Source organism: Macaca mulatta, chromosome X (genome assembly GCF_049350105.2).
Source record: "Macaca mulatta isolate MMU2019108-1 chromosome X, T2T-MMU8v2.0, whole genome shotgun sequence".
In the NCBI taxonomy this organism is placed as follows: Eukaryota; Metazoa; Chordata; class Mammalia; order Primates; family Cercopithecidae; genus Macaca; species Macaca mulatta.
In genome coordinates this window covers 122577455-122593548 of record NC_133426.1, presented here as the reverse complement: position 1 = coordinate 122593548, position 16094 = coordinate 122577455, and the positions used below count along the sequence as shown (strand labels likewise).

Genomic DNA, 16094 nt, shown 5'->3' with positions numbered 1-16094 from the left:
ATTCAGGTTGTACTTTCCCCAGCTGGGCAAAAAAGGGGGCAAAGAAAACTGGAAGAAACTTCTACTCTATGGGTACTGCTCTTCAGACCCAACATCAAGCCAGGCAAGCCCTCGCTATTCAATCAATAGATTGCTGTCTCACCATTGAGTGTCACAGGCTATATTACATTGGCAAGAAAAAAAATGAGGCAGGAAAAACAGATGTAGGTCAATTGGAGATCAGCAGGCATCCACAGCTTCAAAATTCATCCTAAAAGTGGTAATCCTTGCGGAAGGCCCAGATTACCAAGGCACAGTTTCTGTTGTAGCTAAGTAAGGTGGTCATATCCTTGCTGCTCAGTTCAAAGTAAAAGACCTTAAAGTTCTCTGCAATGCATTTTTGTGTCACAGACTTGGGATTCACTACCGAGTTTCTCTGAATTGGAAATCAAATCAGAACCTGAGCTGTAATTTTAATGTGCTTGACTGTGATCACCTTGATCCTGTCATCCTCCAGGATGGAAGGGTCCTTGAGCTTTCCGAGGCCCTGTCCGGAGAGTCAAGGGGGTTATAGGCAGTCACCATGATGCCTTTGGACTGGCAGTACTGGATTAACTTCTTTTGAGTTAGGGATGTGTAGAGCTTAATCTGTTTAACCACTAGCTGATACTTTAAACCACGTTTGTTTAAGATCCTCCTGACGTGAAAATAGTTGAAGTTGGAGATGCCAATAGCTTTCACCAACCCTTCATTCACCTAGGTTGATTCCATATCTTGTTCCATATCTTGGCTACTGGGAATAATGCTGCATTGATCACGGGAGTGCAGTTATCTCTTTGCGTTTCTGATTTCTTTTTGATATATACACAGTAATGGTGTTGCTGGATCATATAGTAGTTCTATTACTAATTTTTTGAGTAAATTTCATTCTCTTTTCTATAATGACTGTACTAATTTACAGTATTTCTACCAACAAGGCACCATGACTCCTTTTTCCCCATGTTTTCACCAACACTTGTTATCTTTCCTATTTTCTATAATAGTCATTTTAATAGGCATGAAATTTTTCTTATGGTTTTGATGTGTTTTTCCCTGATGATCAGTCATGTTAAGAATTTGTTGATATACCTGTTGAGCATTTGTCTTATTTTGAGAAATGTCTGTTCAGGTTCCTTTCCCATTTTTAATCAAGTTGCTTTATTACTGTTGAGTTCCTTATGTATTTCAAATGTTATTAGCCCTTTATCAAATGTGTAGTTTGCAAATATATTATCTCATTCAGTAGATTGTCTCTTTATCCTGTTCATTGTTTTCTTCTGTGGAGAAGCTTTTTAGTTTAATGTAATCCCATTTTTCTATTTTTACTTTTGTTGCCTGTGCTTTCAGAGTTACATCCAAAAAATCATAGCCCAGAACAATTTCATAGAGGTTTCTTTCTCCTTTTTAAAAAACAACTTTTATTTTTGGTTCAGGGGTACATGTGAATATTTGTTACAAAGGTAACCTTGTGTCATGGGGGTCTGTTGTACAGATTATTTCATCACCAAGGAATTAAGCCCAGTAACTAATAGTTACCTTTTCTGCTCCACTTCCTCCTCCCACCCTCCACCTTCAAGTAGATCCCAGTGTGTTGTTCCTTTCATTGTATTCATGAGTTCCCATCATTTAGCTCCCAGTTAAAAGAGAGAATGTGTGGTATTTGGTTTTCTGTTCCTGTGGTAGTTTGCTGAGGATAATAGCCTCTGGCTCCATCCATGCTCCTGCAAAAGACATGATCTCATTCTTTTTATGACTGCATAGTATTCCATGGTGTATATGTACCATGAACTCTGTCTTGATGGCCATTTAGATTGATTCAATTTTTTACTATTTTGAATAGTGTTGCAATGAACATTTGCAAGATTATGTCTTTATGGTAAAATGATTTCTATTCCTCTGGGTATATACCCAGTGATGGGATTGCTGGGGTTGAATGGTAGTTCTGTTTTTAGCTCTTTGAGGAATCACTGTACTGCTTTCCACATGACTGAACTAATTTGCACTCCCATCAACAGTGTATAAGTGTTTTCTTTGAAACCTTGAACTAGCTCTTTGATTCCATAAAGAGACTAATTTTCAAGGATGTGCTCCCCCTTCTTTTTATAATTATCAAAGAAAATTGCATATATTATTGCATATTCTAGTGTATTGATGACAAAAATCAAAGAGCTTCAGTGGAAGAAGAAGTACTTCAGTTGAAAATAGTTTATTATTTTATTAAAAGTGGCCATTGGAGTTCAGCATTTTGACAGCCTATAGGATGAGATTATAGCAGATGCCAGGCTCTTATAGTATGAAATATTTAGTCAATTCTGACCAAACATTATCAAAAATTAGGTTATTTCAGAGAAAAATCATCCTAACAACATGTTCATTTTACACCATGAAGACAAAATAAATGGGATTTTGATTTTATATGAAAATAGGAAGTTACTAGTTGATTTTCTCTGCAAATTAATTTATCTCTCTTTTTCTTGACCTGAAATCTTTATTTTCCTTTAAGAAATTATCTCTTCCTCCTCCTACCACCTCCGTTCATATGATTTTTTTAAATTTTTGATTTACATACATTATTGGGGGAATAGGTGGTGTTTGATTACATGAGTAAGTATTTTAGTGGTAATTTCTGGGATGTTGGTGCACCCATCACTTGAGCAGTATATACTGCACACAATTTATACTCTTTTATCCCTCATCCCTGCTGAGAACAGCTCAGTCATGGAGACCCTAACCCAGCAGTGCTTGAGGAAATAAAGACACACACAGAAATATGGAGTGTGGAGTGGGAAATCAGGGGGCTGACAGCCTTCAGAGCTGAGAGCCATGAACAGAGTTTTACCCACATACTCATTGATAGCAAGCCAGTGATAAGCATTGTTTCTATACATTATAGATTAACTAAAACAGGAAACAAAGGGATGGGTCAAAACAAAGGGATGGGCTCTGGCTAGTTATCAGCAGCAGGAACATGTCCTTAAGGCACAGATTGCTTGTGCTATTGTTTATGGCTTAGGAATGCCTTAAGCAGTTTTCCACCCTGAGTGGGCCAGGCGTTCCTTGCCCTCATTCCGGTAAACCTACAGCCTTCAGCGTGGGTGTCATGGCCATCATGAACCTGTCACAGTGCTGCAGAGATTTTGTTTATGGCCAGTTTTGGGGCCTGTTCCAAACACGTTCCCCCTTTTTGTTTTTGAAAGACAATAAAAGCAAAGGCAGCTTTATCACAGTGAGTTACTTCTTGCAGGAGTCGGGATCCACATCTGCAGACTATACGAAGAAAAAAACACACGTTAAAAGCACAATCATCATTGAAATTACAGAGCTTCCAAGTGTTTTTATGTATTTTAATGGGTTACTAGCTGCTAATCTGTCTACAGCTCCTTCAAGCACTCCAGTTCCTGGCATTAAGCTCAGGTGTGTCTGGGATGCTTTAAATATTTGTTCTTTTAATTTTGCAATATCCAAAGACAAGGCAAGTTTATAGAGTGTGCTTCTAGATCCTTTTTTATTCTTTCACAAATATTGATCTTATTAAGAGCCACTAATAGTTTCCACAAATCCTTACATTTAGCTTCTACAGCAGACCACATCATTTGAGGTTGAGCTGCCACTATACCGCAATGTTTCCAGAAAATAGGAACTCTTGCCGTACACCTTACAAGTTCTACCATCTGACTATTTTGTTCAGACCAGCTGAACATAGTGTGGCCATGGCACATAGACTGAGAGGTACAATTCAAGCTAACTGTCCCCTTAGGGGACCAACCAATAATGATTCCATAGGAATCATTGTGCAGCACCTCTGCCTGTTATGCAAAGCAATATTCCCAAACAAGTACGTTCATTATTTCTGGCCAGGTCCAATTCTGTTTACAAATAGGTTTTTGAGGGTGGTATGCCTCAATTATAGGAGCAGATTTATTATGGTAAATACTGAGATCAGAAAGCATGTGTTACTGTGTCATAAAGTGATTACATCCAGGCATTATTGCCAGTCAAGATTGACAGCGAAGGGGTAGGCAACTAGTGGCTTTTCCCAAACAGATAGGTGGATGTTCAAATCCTAAAGAAATATTCATAACAGTTCCTTCCTCATGTGGGTGAGATGGGCCTCTATCATCTGTAGGACCAAGCATCCAAGAGCTATCATTAGTGTGTACCTCCACTGGGGGATCCAGCCAAGTTACAGGCCATAGAAGTGGTGGAAAAGGTAAATATGCCCAATAGGTGTAATTGTTCTCTGTGTCAGCCATTGCTAAAGGAATACTTATGGCAATGGTGATGCCTGCTATCATAGCTATCATTAAATTATTCATTGTGACTGGTTGTTCCGTTTTCCTCAGGTTTTCTTCCACCATCTGTGACAGCTTCTTGATCTGTCACCAGGTAGGTGGCTGTGTTTAATGGGTGTTGCTCATGACACTTGGGGTTCTCCTCAGCATCAGTCTCAACATGGCTGCAACCAGGGGGTCCTTGGGATCCTTCCAGAATCTCTTCCTCGGCATCTGGCTCATCATAAGGTTTCAGGTGTCTTGATGGTATCCAAATCAGCTGCTGTTTCTGGCCTGGAGAAACACAAGCATAACCTCTACCCTAAGTTATTATTTTACTTATTGCCCAACTTTTTGTTATCAGATCTGTCCACCAAACTAGTTTTTCTGCTCTGTCTTTGCAGCTGGTTTCTGTAAATGCTGTTTAGCTGCTGATAGCATCTGGCCTTTAGTCAGGCTTAAAAAATTTAAAGTCAATAATGCTAGATTCAATTGCATATGGGGTGTCCCATAGTCCTTGTTTCCCCCTTTTTGCTTTTGCAACTGCTGTATCAGGAAGAGATTCGTTCTTTCCACTATGGCTTTTCATTGAAAATTATATGGCATACCAGTAATGTATTTAATATTCCATATAGGGAAAAATGTAGCTAGAGCTTGGTTAGTATAGCCTGGGGCATTGTCCGTTTTGATAGAAGTTGTAATGCCCATCACTGCAAAACACTGCAAGAGGTGATGTTTAACACAGGCAGAAGACTCTCCTGATTGGGATGTAGCCCAGACAAAGTCAGAAAACTGTCCACACATACATGTAAATAAGCTAGTATCCCAAATGAGGGGACATGGGTGACATCCATTTGCCAAAGAGAATTAGGTTCCAATTCCCGAGGATTAACTCCTCATGTAAAAGACGAGGAAAGCACCATTTGGCAAGTTGGGCATCACTGGATAATATCTTTAGCTTCTTTCCACGTAATACTGTATCTGCGTTTGAGACCAGAGGCATTAACACAGGTTAAATTGTGAAAGTGTCTGGCATTAGATATTGCAGTAGCAACTAGGCAATCAGCCATTTGACTCCCTGCAGTGGAAGGTCCTGGAACAGGTGTATGAGCTCTAATATGAGTAATGTAAAAATGGTGCACTCTGCTCTTAACTGCTGTTTGCAATTGGGTAAATAAAGTCTTTAGTTGTTCATCCATATGAAATTGTAACTGAGCATTTCAATTAATTGTGTGGAATGAATCATGTATGAAGAATCAGAAATCATATTAATAGGCATATCAAATGCAGTCCATACCTCAATTACAGCTACAAGCTCTGCTTTATGAGCTGAGGTTTAGAACTTCTGAAAAACTTTACCTTTCAATACAGAATAAGAAGCTTTACAACTACTAGACCCATCTGTGAAGATATTCTCAGCACCTTAAATTGGTTTAAATTTATTTATTTTAGGGAGATTCCAATTAGTTAATTTCAAAATTTGAAATAATTTTGTTTTAGGAAAATGATTGTCGAGAATACCCACAAAGTCAGCTAAATGGGTTTGCTAAGTAAGACTATTTATAAAAGCTTGCTGTTTGTGTGCCTTTGTGAGAGGGACAATAATTTTTCCAAGATCATATCCATGTAATTTAACAATCCAAGTTCTCTCACTTCCTATCATACTAGCCAGTTGATCCAAATAAGAAGTTAGAGTCCATGAATTAGTATGTGGAAGAAAAAGCCATTCTACTAAGTCCTGCTCTTGGACAATAACATCAGTAGGTGAAGGCCAAATTGGAAAAATTAGCAAAACTAGAGTCTTCTCTGGATATATTCTATTTATTTGAGCTTTATGGACTTCCTTTTCAATCAGCTGTAACTCTGCCTCAGCATCCTTTGTTAAATGCAGAGGCTTGTGAGACTAGGATCTCCTCTAAGGATAGAAAATAGATTACTCATGGCATAGGTAGGAATGCCTAGAGCAGATTGTTTCCAATTAATGGCCCCTATTAATTTTTGAAAGTCATTTAATGTTTTCAATTGATTCCTATGTACACTTACCTTCTTGGCACTATTGTAGTGTCATTTACTAAGGTCCCCAAGTAAGAGGAAGAAGTAATAGTCTGAATTTTGTCAGGAGCTATAATTAAACCAGCATGAGAAATCGAGTTTTGGAAATGATCATAACATTAGAGTAATATTACTCAGGAGGGGGCAGAACAAAGTATATCATCCATATAATGAATAATGTAACACTGTGAAAATTTTTTACGAGTAGGTTCAATTGCTTGCCCTACATACACCTGGCAAATTGTTGGACAGTTTAATATGCTTTATGGCAACTCTTTCCAATGAAAATGCTTAGCAGGATGCAGGTTGTTTACTTCAGGAATTATAAATGCAAACCGTTGACAGTCTTGCTCAGCTAAGGGGATAGTAAAGAAAGAGTCTTTTAAATCTATGACTATTAAAGGCAAGTTTTTGGAACCTGAGCAGGAGGAGTCAATCCTGTCTGTAATGTACACATGGGTTGTATAACTGAATTAATGACTCTAAGGTCTGTCAACATTCTCCATTTACCTGATATTTTCTTAATTACAAAAACTGGAGAATTCCAGGGGGAAAATGTTGGAGCAATGTGTCCTTTTCCTAATTGTTCAGTAACAAAGTCCTCTAAAGGCTCCAGTTTCTCTTTACTTAGTGGTCATTGTTCTACCCAAATTAGCTTATCTGTTAACCATTTTATTTTATTTTATTTTATTTTATTTTATTTTATTTTATTTTATTTTATTATTATACTTTAAGTTCTAGGGTACATATGCACAACATGCAGATTTGTTACATATGTGCAATGTGCCATGTTGGTCTGCTGCACCCATTAACTCGTCATTTACATTAGGTATATCTCCTAATGCTATCCCTTCCGCCAACCCCCTTGCCACAATAGGCCCCGGTGTGTAATGTTCCCCTTCCTGTGTCCAAGTGATCACATTGTTCAATTCCCACCTATGAGTAAGAGCAGGTGGTGGTAGGTTTTCTGTTCCTGCGATAGTTTGCTGAGAAGGATGGTTTCCAGCTGCATCCATGTCCCTACAAAGGACACGAACGCATCCTTTTTTATGGTTGCATAGTATTCCATGGTGTATATGTGACACATTTTCTTTTTTTTTTTTTTATTTTTATACTTTAAGTTCTAGGGTACATGTGCATAACGTGCAGGTTTGTTACATATGTATACTTGTGCCATGTTGCTGTGCTGCACCCATCAACTCGTCAGCACCCATCAACTCGTCATTTACATCAGGTATAACTCCCAATGCAATCCCTCCCCCCTCCCCCCTCCCCCCTCCCCATGATAGGCCCCGGTGTGTGATGTTCCCATTCCTGAGTCCAAGTGATCTCATTGTCAGTTCCCACCTATGAGTGAGAACATGCGGTGTTTGGTTTTCTGTTCTTGTGATAGTTTGCTAAGAATGATGGTTTCCAGCTGCATCCATGTCCCTACAAAGGACACAAACTCATCCTTTTTTATGGCTGCATAGTATTCCATGGTGTATATGTGCCACATTTTCTTAATCCAGTCTGTCACTGATGGACATTTGGGCTGATTCCAAGTCTTTGCTATAGTGAATAGTGCCGCAATAAACATACGTGTGCATGTGTCTTTTTAGCAGCATGATTTATAATCCTTTGGGTATATATCGAGTAATGGGATGGCTGAGTCATATGGTACTTCTAGTTCTAGATCCTTGAGGAATCGCCATACTGTTTTCCATAATGGTTGAACTAGTTTACAATCCCACCAACAGTGTAAAAGTGTTCCTATTTCTCCACATCCTCTCCAGCACCTGTTGGTTCCTGACTTTTTAATGATCGCCATTCTAACTGGTGTGAGATGGTATCTCATTGTGGTTTTGATTTGCATTTCTCTGATGGCCAGTGATGATGAGCATTTTTTCATGTGTCTGTTGGCTGTATGAATGTCTTCTTTTGAGAAATGTCTGTTCATATCCTTTGCCCACTTTTTGATGGGGCTGTTTGTTTTTTTCTTGTAAATTTGTTTGAGTTCTTTGTAGGTTCTGGATATTAGCCCTTTGTCAGATGAGTAGACTGCAAAAATTTTCTCCCATTCTGTAGGTTGCCTGTTCACTCTGATGGTAGTTTATTTTGCTGTGCAGAAGCTCTTTAGTTTAATGAGATCCCATTTGTCAATTTTGGCTTTTGCTGCCGTTGCTTTTGGTGTTTTAGACTTGAAGTCTTCGCCCATGCCTATGTCCTGAATGGTACTACCTAGGTTTTCCTCTAGGGTTTTTATGGTATTAGGTCTAACATTTAAGTCTCTAATCCATCTTGAATTAATTTTCATATAAGGAGTATGGAAAGGATCCAGTTTCAGCTTTCTACTTATGGCTAGCCAATTTTCCCAGCACCATTTATTAAATAGGGAATCCTTTCCCCATTTCTTGGTTTTCTCAGGTTTGTCAAAGATCAGATGGCTGTAGATGTGTGGTTTATTTCTGAGGACTCTGTTCTGTTCCATTGGTCTATATCTCTGTTTTGGTACCAGTACCATGCTGTTTTGGTTACTGTAGCCTTGTAGTATAGTTTGAAATCAGGTAGCGTGATGCCTCCAGCTTTGTTCTTTTGACTTAGGATTGTCTTGGAGATGAGGGCTCCTTTTTGGTTCCATATGAACTTTAAAGCAGTTTTCCCCGATTTTGTGAAGAAAGTCACTGGTAGCTTAATGGGGATGGCACTGAATCTATAAATTACCTTGGGCAGAATGGCCATTTTCACAATATTGATTCTTAATATCCATGAGCATGGTATGTTCTTCTATTTGCTTCGATCCTCTATATTTCACTGAGCAGTAGTTTGTAGTTCTCCTTGAAGACGTCCTTTACATTGCTTGTAAGTTGGATTCCTAGGTATTTTATTCTCTTTAAAGCTATTGTGAATGGAAGTTCATTCATGATTTGGCTCTCTGTTTGTTTGTTACTGGTGTAGAAGAATGTTTGTGATTTTTGCACATTTATTTTGTATCCTGAGACTTTGCTGAAGTTGCTAATTAGCTTAAGGAAATTTGGGGCTGAGACCATGGGGTTTTCTAAATATACAATCATGTCATCAGCAAACTGGGACAATTTGACTTCTTCTTTTCCTAACCGAATACACTGTATTTCTCTCTCTTGCCTGATTGCCCTAGCCAGAACTTCCAACACTATGTTGAATAGAAGTGGTGAGAGAGGGCATCCCTGTCTTGTGCCAGTTTTCAAAGGGAATGCTCCCATTTTTGCCCACTCATATGATATTGACTGTGGGTTTGTCATAACTAGCTCTTCTTATTTGGAGATACAATCCATTAATACCAAATTTACTGAGAGCTTTCAGCATGAAGGGCTGTTGAATTTTCACAAAGGCCTTTTTGGCATCTATTGAGATAATCATGTGGTTTTTGTCTTTAGTTCTGTTTATATGCTGGATTACATTTATGGATTTGCATATGTTGAACCAGCCTTGCATCCCAGGGATGAAGCCCACTTGATCGTGGTGGATAAGCTTTTTGATGTGCTGCTGGATTCAGCTTGCCAGTATTTTATTGAGGATTTTTGCATCGATGTTCATCAGGGATATTGGTCTAAAATTCTCTTTTTTTGTTGTATCTTGCCAGGCTTTGGTATCAGGATGATGTTGGTCTCATAAAATGAGTTAGGGAGGATTCCCTCTTTTTCTATTGATTGGAATAGTTTCAGAAGGAATGGTACCAGCTCCTCCTTGTACCTCTGGTAGAATTCGGCTGTGAATCCGTCTGGCCCTGGACTTTTTTTGGTTGGTAGGCCATTAATTATTGCCTCAATTTCAGAGCCTGTTACTGGTCTATTCAGGGATTCAACTTCTTCCTGGTTTAGTCTTGGGAGGGTGTATGTGTCTAGGAATGTATTCATTTTTTTCTAGATTTTCTGGTTTACTTGCATAGGGATGTTTATAGTATTCTCTAATGGTAGTTTGTATTTCTGTGGGGTCAGTGGTGATATCTTCTTTATCATTTTTTATTGCATCTGTTTGATTCTTCTCTCTTTTCTTCTTTATTAGTCTTGCTAGCAGTCTATCAATTTTGTTGATCTTTTCAAAAAACCAGCTCCTGGATTCACGGATTTTTTGGAGGGTTTTTTGTGTCTCTATCTCCTTCAGTTCTGCTCTGATCTTAATTATTTCTTGTCTTCTGCTAGCTTTTGAATGTGTTTGCTCTTGCTTCTCTAGTTCTTTTAATTGTGATCTTAGGGTGTCAATTTTTGATCTTTCCAGCTTTCTCTTGTGGGCATTTAGTGCTATAAATTTCCCTCTACACACTGCTTTAAATGTGTCCCAGAGATTCTGGTATGTTGTGTCTTTGTTCTCATTGGTTTCAAAGAACATCTTTATTTCTACCTTCATTTCGTTATGTACCTAGTAGTCATTCAGGAGCAGGTTGTTCAGTTTCCATGTACTTTAGCAGTTTTGATTGAGTTTCATAGTCCTGAGTTCTAGTTTGATTGCACTGTAGTCTGAAAGACAGTTTGATATAATTTCTGTTCTTTTACGTTTGCTGAGGAGTGCTTTACTTCCAACTATGTGGTCAATTTTGGAATAAGTGTGATGTGGCATTGAGAAGAATGTATATTCTGTTGATTTGGGGTGGAGAGTTCTGTAGATGTCTACTAGGTTGGCTTGGTGCAGAGTTGAGTTCAATTCCTGGATATCCTTGTTAACTTTCTGTCTCCTTGATCTGTCTAATGCTGACAATGTGGTGTTAAAATATCCCATTATTATTGTATTGGAGTCTAAGTCTCTTTGTAAGTCTCTAAGGACTTGCTCTATGAATCTGGGTGCTCCTGTATTGGGTCCATATATATTTAGGATAGTTATCTCTTCCTGATGTATTGATCCCTTTACCATTATCTAATGGCTTTCTTTGTCTTCTTTGGTCTTTGATGGTTTAAACTGTTTTACCATAGACTAGCATTGCAACCCCTGCTTTTTTTTGGTTTTCCATTTTCTTGATAGATCTTCCTCCATCCCTTTATTTTCAGTCTATGTGTGTCTGTGCATGTGAGATGGGTCTCCTGAATACAGCAGACTGATGGGTCTTGACTGTTTATCCAATTTGGCAGTCTGTGTCTTTTAATTGGACAATTTATTCCATTTATATCTAAGGTTAATATTGTTATGTGTGAAAATGATCCTGTCATTATTATATTAGCTGGTTATTTTGCTCATTAGTTGATGCAGTTTCTTCCTAGCATCGATGGTCTTTACATTTTGGCATGGTTTTGCAGTGGCTGGTACCGTTTGTTCCTTTCCGTGTTTAGTGCTTCCTTCAGGATCTCTTGTAGGGGAGGCCTGGTGATGACAAAATATCTAAGGATTTACTTCTTTGTAAAGGATTTTATTTCTCCTTCACTTATGAAACTTAGTTTGGCTAGATATGAAATTCTGGGTTTAAAATTCTTTTCTTTAAGAATGTTGAATATTGGCCCCCACTCTCTTCTGGCTTGCAGAGATGCTGCTGAGAGATCTGCCGTTATTCTGATGGGCTTCCCTTTGTGGGTAACCCGATCTTTCTCTCTGGCTGCCCTTAACATTTTTTCCTTCATTTCAACTTTGGTGAATCTGACAATTATGTGTCTTGGAGTTGCTCTTCTTGAGGAGTATCTTTGTGGCATTCTCTGTATTTCCTCAATTTGAATGTTGGCCTGCCTTACTAGGTTGGGGAAGTTCTCCTGGATGATATCCTGCAGAGTGTTTTCTAACTTGGTTCCTTTTTCCCCGTCACTTTCAGGCACACCAATCAGATGCAGATTTGCTCTTTTCACATAATCCCATATTTCTTGTAGGCTTTGTTCATTTCTTATTACTCTTTTTTTCTCTACACTTCTCTTCTCACTTCATTTCATTCATTTGATCTTCATTCACTGATGCTCTTTCTTCTAATTGATCAAGTCGGTTACTGAAGCTTGTGCATCTGTCACGTAGTTCTCGTGTCATTGTTTTCATCTCTATCAGTTCTTTTAAAGTCTTCTCTGTATTGATTATTCTAGTTATCCATTCATCCATTCTTTCTTCATGGTTTTTAGTTTCTTTGCGCTGGTTACGTAATTCCTCCTTTAGCTCTGAGAAGTTTGATCGACTGAAGCCTTCTTCTCTCAACTCGTTAAAGTCATTCTCCATCCAGATTTGTTCCGTTGCTGGCAATGAGCTGCATTCCTTTGGAGGGGGAGATGTGCTCTGATTTTTTGAATTTCCAGCTTTTCAGCACTGCTTTTTCCCCATCTTTGTGGTTTTATCTTCCTTTGGTCTTTGATGATGGTGACATACTGATGGGGTTTTGGTGTGGGGTTTTGGTCCTTTCTGTTTGTTAGTTTTCCTTCTAACAGTCAGGACCCTCAGCTGCAGGTCTGTTGGAGTTTGCTTGAGGTCTTCTCCAGACCCTGTTTGCCTGGGTATCAGCAGTGGAGGCTGCAGAAGATAGAATATTGCTGAACAGTGAGTCTTGCTGTCTGATTCTTGCTCTGGAAGCTTCACCTCAGTGGTATACCTAGCCATGTGAGGTGTGAGGTGTCGGTCTGTACCTAGTGAGGGATGTCTGCCAGTTAGGCTACTCAGGGGTCATAGACCCACTTGAGTAGGCAATCTGTCTGTTCTCAGATCTCAACCTCCGTGCTTGGAGAACCACTGCTCTCTTCAAAGCTGTCAGACAGAGACTTTTACATCTGCAGAGGTTTCTGCTGCTTTTTGTTTAGCTATGTCCTGTCCTCAGAGGTGGAGTCTACAGAGGCAGGCAGGCCTCCTTGAGCTGTGTTGGGCTCCACCCAATTCGAGCTTCCTGTTGGCTTTGTTTACCTACTTAAGCCTCAGCAATGGTGGGCGCCCCTCCCCCAGCCTCACTGCTGCCTTGCAGTTAGATCTCAGACTGCTGTGCTAGCAATGAGGGAGGCTCCGTGGGCATGGGACCCTCCCAGCCAGGTGTGGGATATAATCTCCTGGTGTGCCATTTGCTAAGACCCTTGGTAAAGCACAGTATTAGGGTGACAGTTGCCGGAGTTTTCAGGTGTTGTGTGTCTCAATTTCCCTTGACTAGGGAAAGGAATTCCCTTCCCCCTTGCCCTTCCCAGGTGAGGTGATGCCTCGCCCTGCTTCAGCTCTTGCTGGTCGGGCTGCACCTGCAGACCAGCATTGACTGTCCAACATGCTCCAGTGAGATGAACTTGGTACATCAGTTGAAAATGCAGAAATCACCCATCTTCTTTGTCACTCATGCTGGGAGCTGAAGGCTGGAGCTCTTCCTTTTCAGCCATCTTGGGTGCCCCCCAACCATTTTAAATGTATAGGTTCTGGAGGCTTAACAATGGCCGCCATTGGGAGTGGATCCAAGATGGCCGAATAGGAGCAATTTCAGTCTACAGCTCCCAGGATGAGTGATGCAGAAGGTGGATGATTTCTGCATTTCCAAATGAGGTGCTGGGTTCATCTCACTGGGGTGTTTCGGACAGTGGGTGCAGAACAGTAGGTGTAGCCCAACGAGCGTGAGCCAAAGCAAGGCGAGGCATGACCTCACCTGGGAAGTTCAAGGGGTCAGGGAATTCCCTTTCCTAGCCAAGGAAAGCTGTGACAGATGGCATCTGGAAAATCGGGGCACTCCCACCCTAATACTGCACTTTTCCAATGACCTTAGCAAACTGCACACCAGGAGATTATACCCTGCTCATGGCTCGGAGGGTCCCATGCCCACAGAGTCTCACTCATTGCTAGCACAGCAGTCTGAGATCAAACTGCAAGGCGGCAGTGAGGCTGGGGGAGGGGTGCCCACTGTTGCTGAGGCTTGAGTAGGTAAACAAAGCAGCCAGGAAGCTCAAACTGGGTGGAGCCCAACACAGCTCAAGGAGGCCTGCCTGCCTCTGTAGACTCCACCTCTGGGGTCAGGGAAGAGCCAAAAAAAAAAGCAGCAGAAATCTCTGCAGACTTAAATGTCTCTGTCTGACAGCTTTGAAGAGAGTAGTGGTTCTCACAGCAGGTAGTTTGAGATCTGAGATCAGAGAGGCTGCCGCCTCAAGTGGGTCCCTGACCCCCACATAGCCTAACTGGGAGGCACCCCAAGGAGGGGCAGACTGACACCTCACACAGCCAGGTACCCCTCTGAGATGAAGCTTCCAGAGAAACAATCAGGCAGCAACACTCGCTGTTCAGCAATATTCTATCTTCTGCAGCCTCCGCTGCTGATACCCAGGCAAACAGGGTCTGAAGTGGACCTCCAGCAAACTCCAACAGACCTGCAGCTGAGGGTCCTGGCTGTTAGAAGGAAAACTAACAAACAGAAAGGACATCCACACCAAAACCCCATCTGTATGTCACCATCATCAAAGACCAAAGGTGGATAAAACCACAAAGAAGGGGAAAAAACAGAGCAGAAAAGCTGAAATTCAAAAAAATCAGAGCACCCCTCCCCCTCCAAAGGAATGCGGATCCTTGCCAGCAATGGAATAAAACTAGATGGAGAATGACTTTGATGAGTTGAGAGAAGAAGACTTCAGTCGATCAAACTTCTCAGAGCTAAAGGAGGAAGTTCGAATCCATTGGAAAGAAGCTAAAAACCTAGAAAAGAGATTAGAAGAATGGCTGACTAGAATAACCAGTGTAGAGAAGTCCTTAAATGACCTGAAGGAGCTGAAACCATGGCACGAGAACTACATGACAAATGCACAAGATTTAGTAGCTGATTTGATCAAGTGAAAGAAAGGACATCAGTGATTGAAGATCAAATGAATGAAATGAAGCAAGAAAAGTAGTTTAGGAAAAAAAGAGTTAAGAGAAACTAACAAAGCTTCCAAGAAATGTGGGACTATGTGAAAAGACCAAATCTATATCTGTTTGGTGTACCTGAAAGTGACAGGGAGAAAGGAACAAAGTTGGAAAACGCTCTTCAGGATATGATCCAGGAGAGCTTCCCCAACCTAGGGAGGCAGGCCAACATTCAAAATCAGGAAATACAGAGAACGCCAGAGATACTCCTCGAGAAGAGCAACTCCAAGACATATAATTGTCAGATTCACCAAAGCTGAAATGAAGGAAAAAATGTTAACGGCAGCCGGAGAGAAAGGTCGGGTTACCAACAAAGAGAAGCCCATTAGACTAACAGCAGATCTCTCAGCAGCATCTCTGCAAGCCAGAAGAGAGTGGGGGCCAATATTTAACATTCTTAAAGAAAAGAATTTTAAACCCAGAATTTCATATCCAATCAAACTAAGATTCATAAGTGAAGGAGAAATAAAATCCTTTACAGACAAGCAAATGCTTAGAGATTTTATCAACACCGGGCCTACCCTACGAGAGATCCTGGTGGAGGACTAAACATGGAAAGGAACAACTGGTACCAGCCACTACAAAAGTATGCCAAATTGTAAAGACCATTGATGCTAGAAAGAAGCTGCATCAACTAATGAGCAAAATAACCAACTAACATCATGACAGCATCAAATTCACACATAAAAATATTAACCTTAAATGTAAATGGATTAAATTCTCCAATTAAAAGACACAGACTGGCAAATTGAATAGAGTCAAGACCCACGAGTGTGCTGTATTCAGGAGACACATCTCACATGCAGAGACACACATAGACTCAAAATAAAGGGATGGAGGAAGATCTACCAAGAAAATGGAGAAAAAAAAAAGCAGGGAGTGCAATCCTAGTCTCTGATAAAACAGACTTTAAACTATCAAAGATCATAGGAGACAAAGAAGGTCATTACATAATGGTAAAGGGATCAATTCATCAGGAAGAGCTAA

At 40.3% G+C, this 16094-nt stretch overlaps 1 pseudogene; it reads right to left on the bottom strand.

Moving 5' to 3' along the window:
* Positions 1-238: 238 nt before the first annotated feature.
* Positions 239-4997, bottom strand: LOC114674815 (aldo-keto reductase family 1 member B1 pseudogene; annotated as a pseudogene).
* Between the last annotated feature and the right edge of the window lie 11097 nt (positions 4998-16094).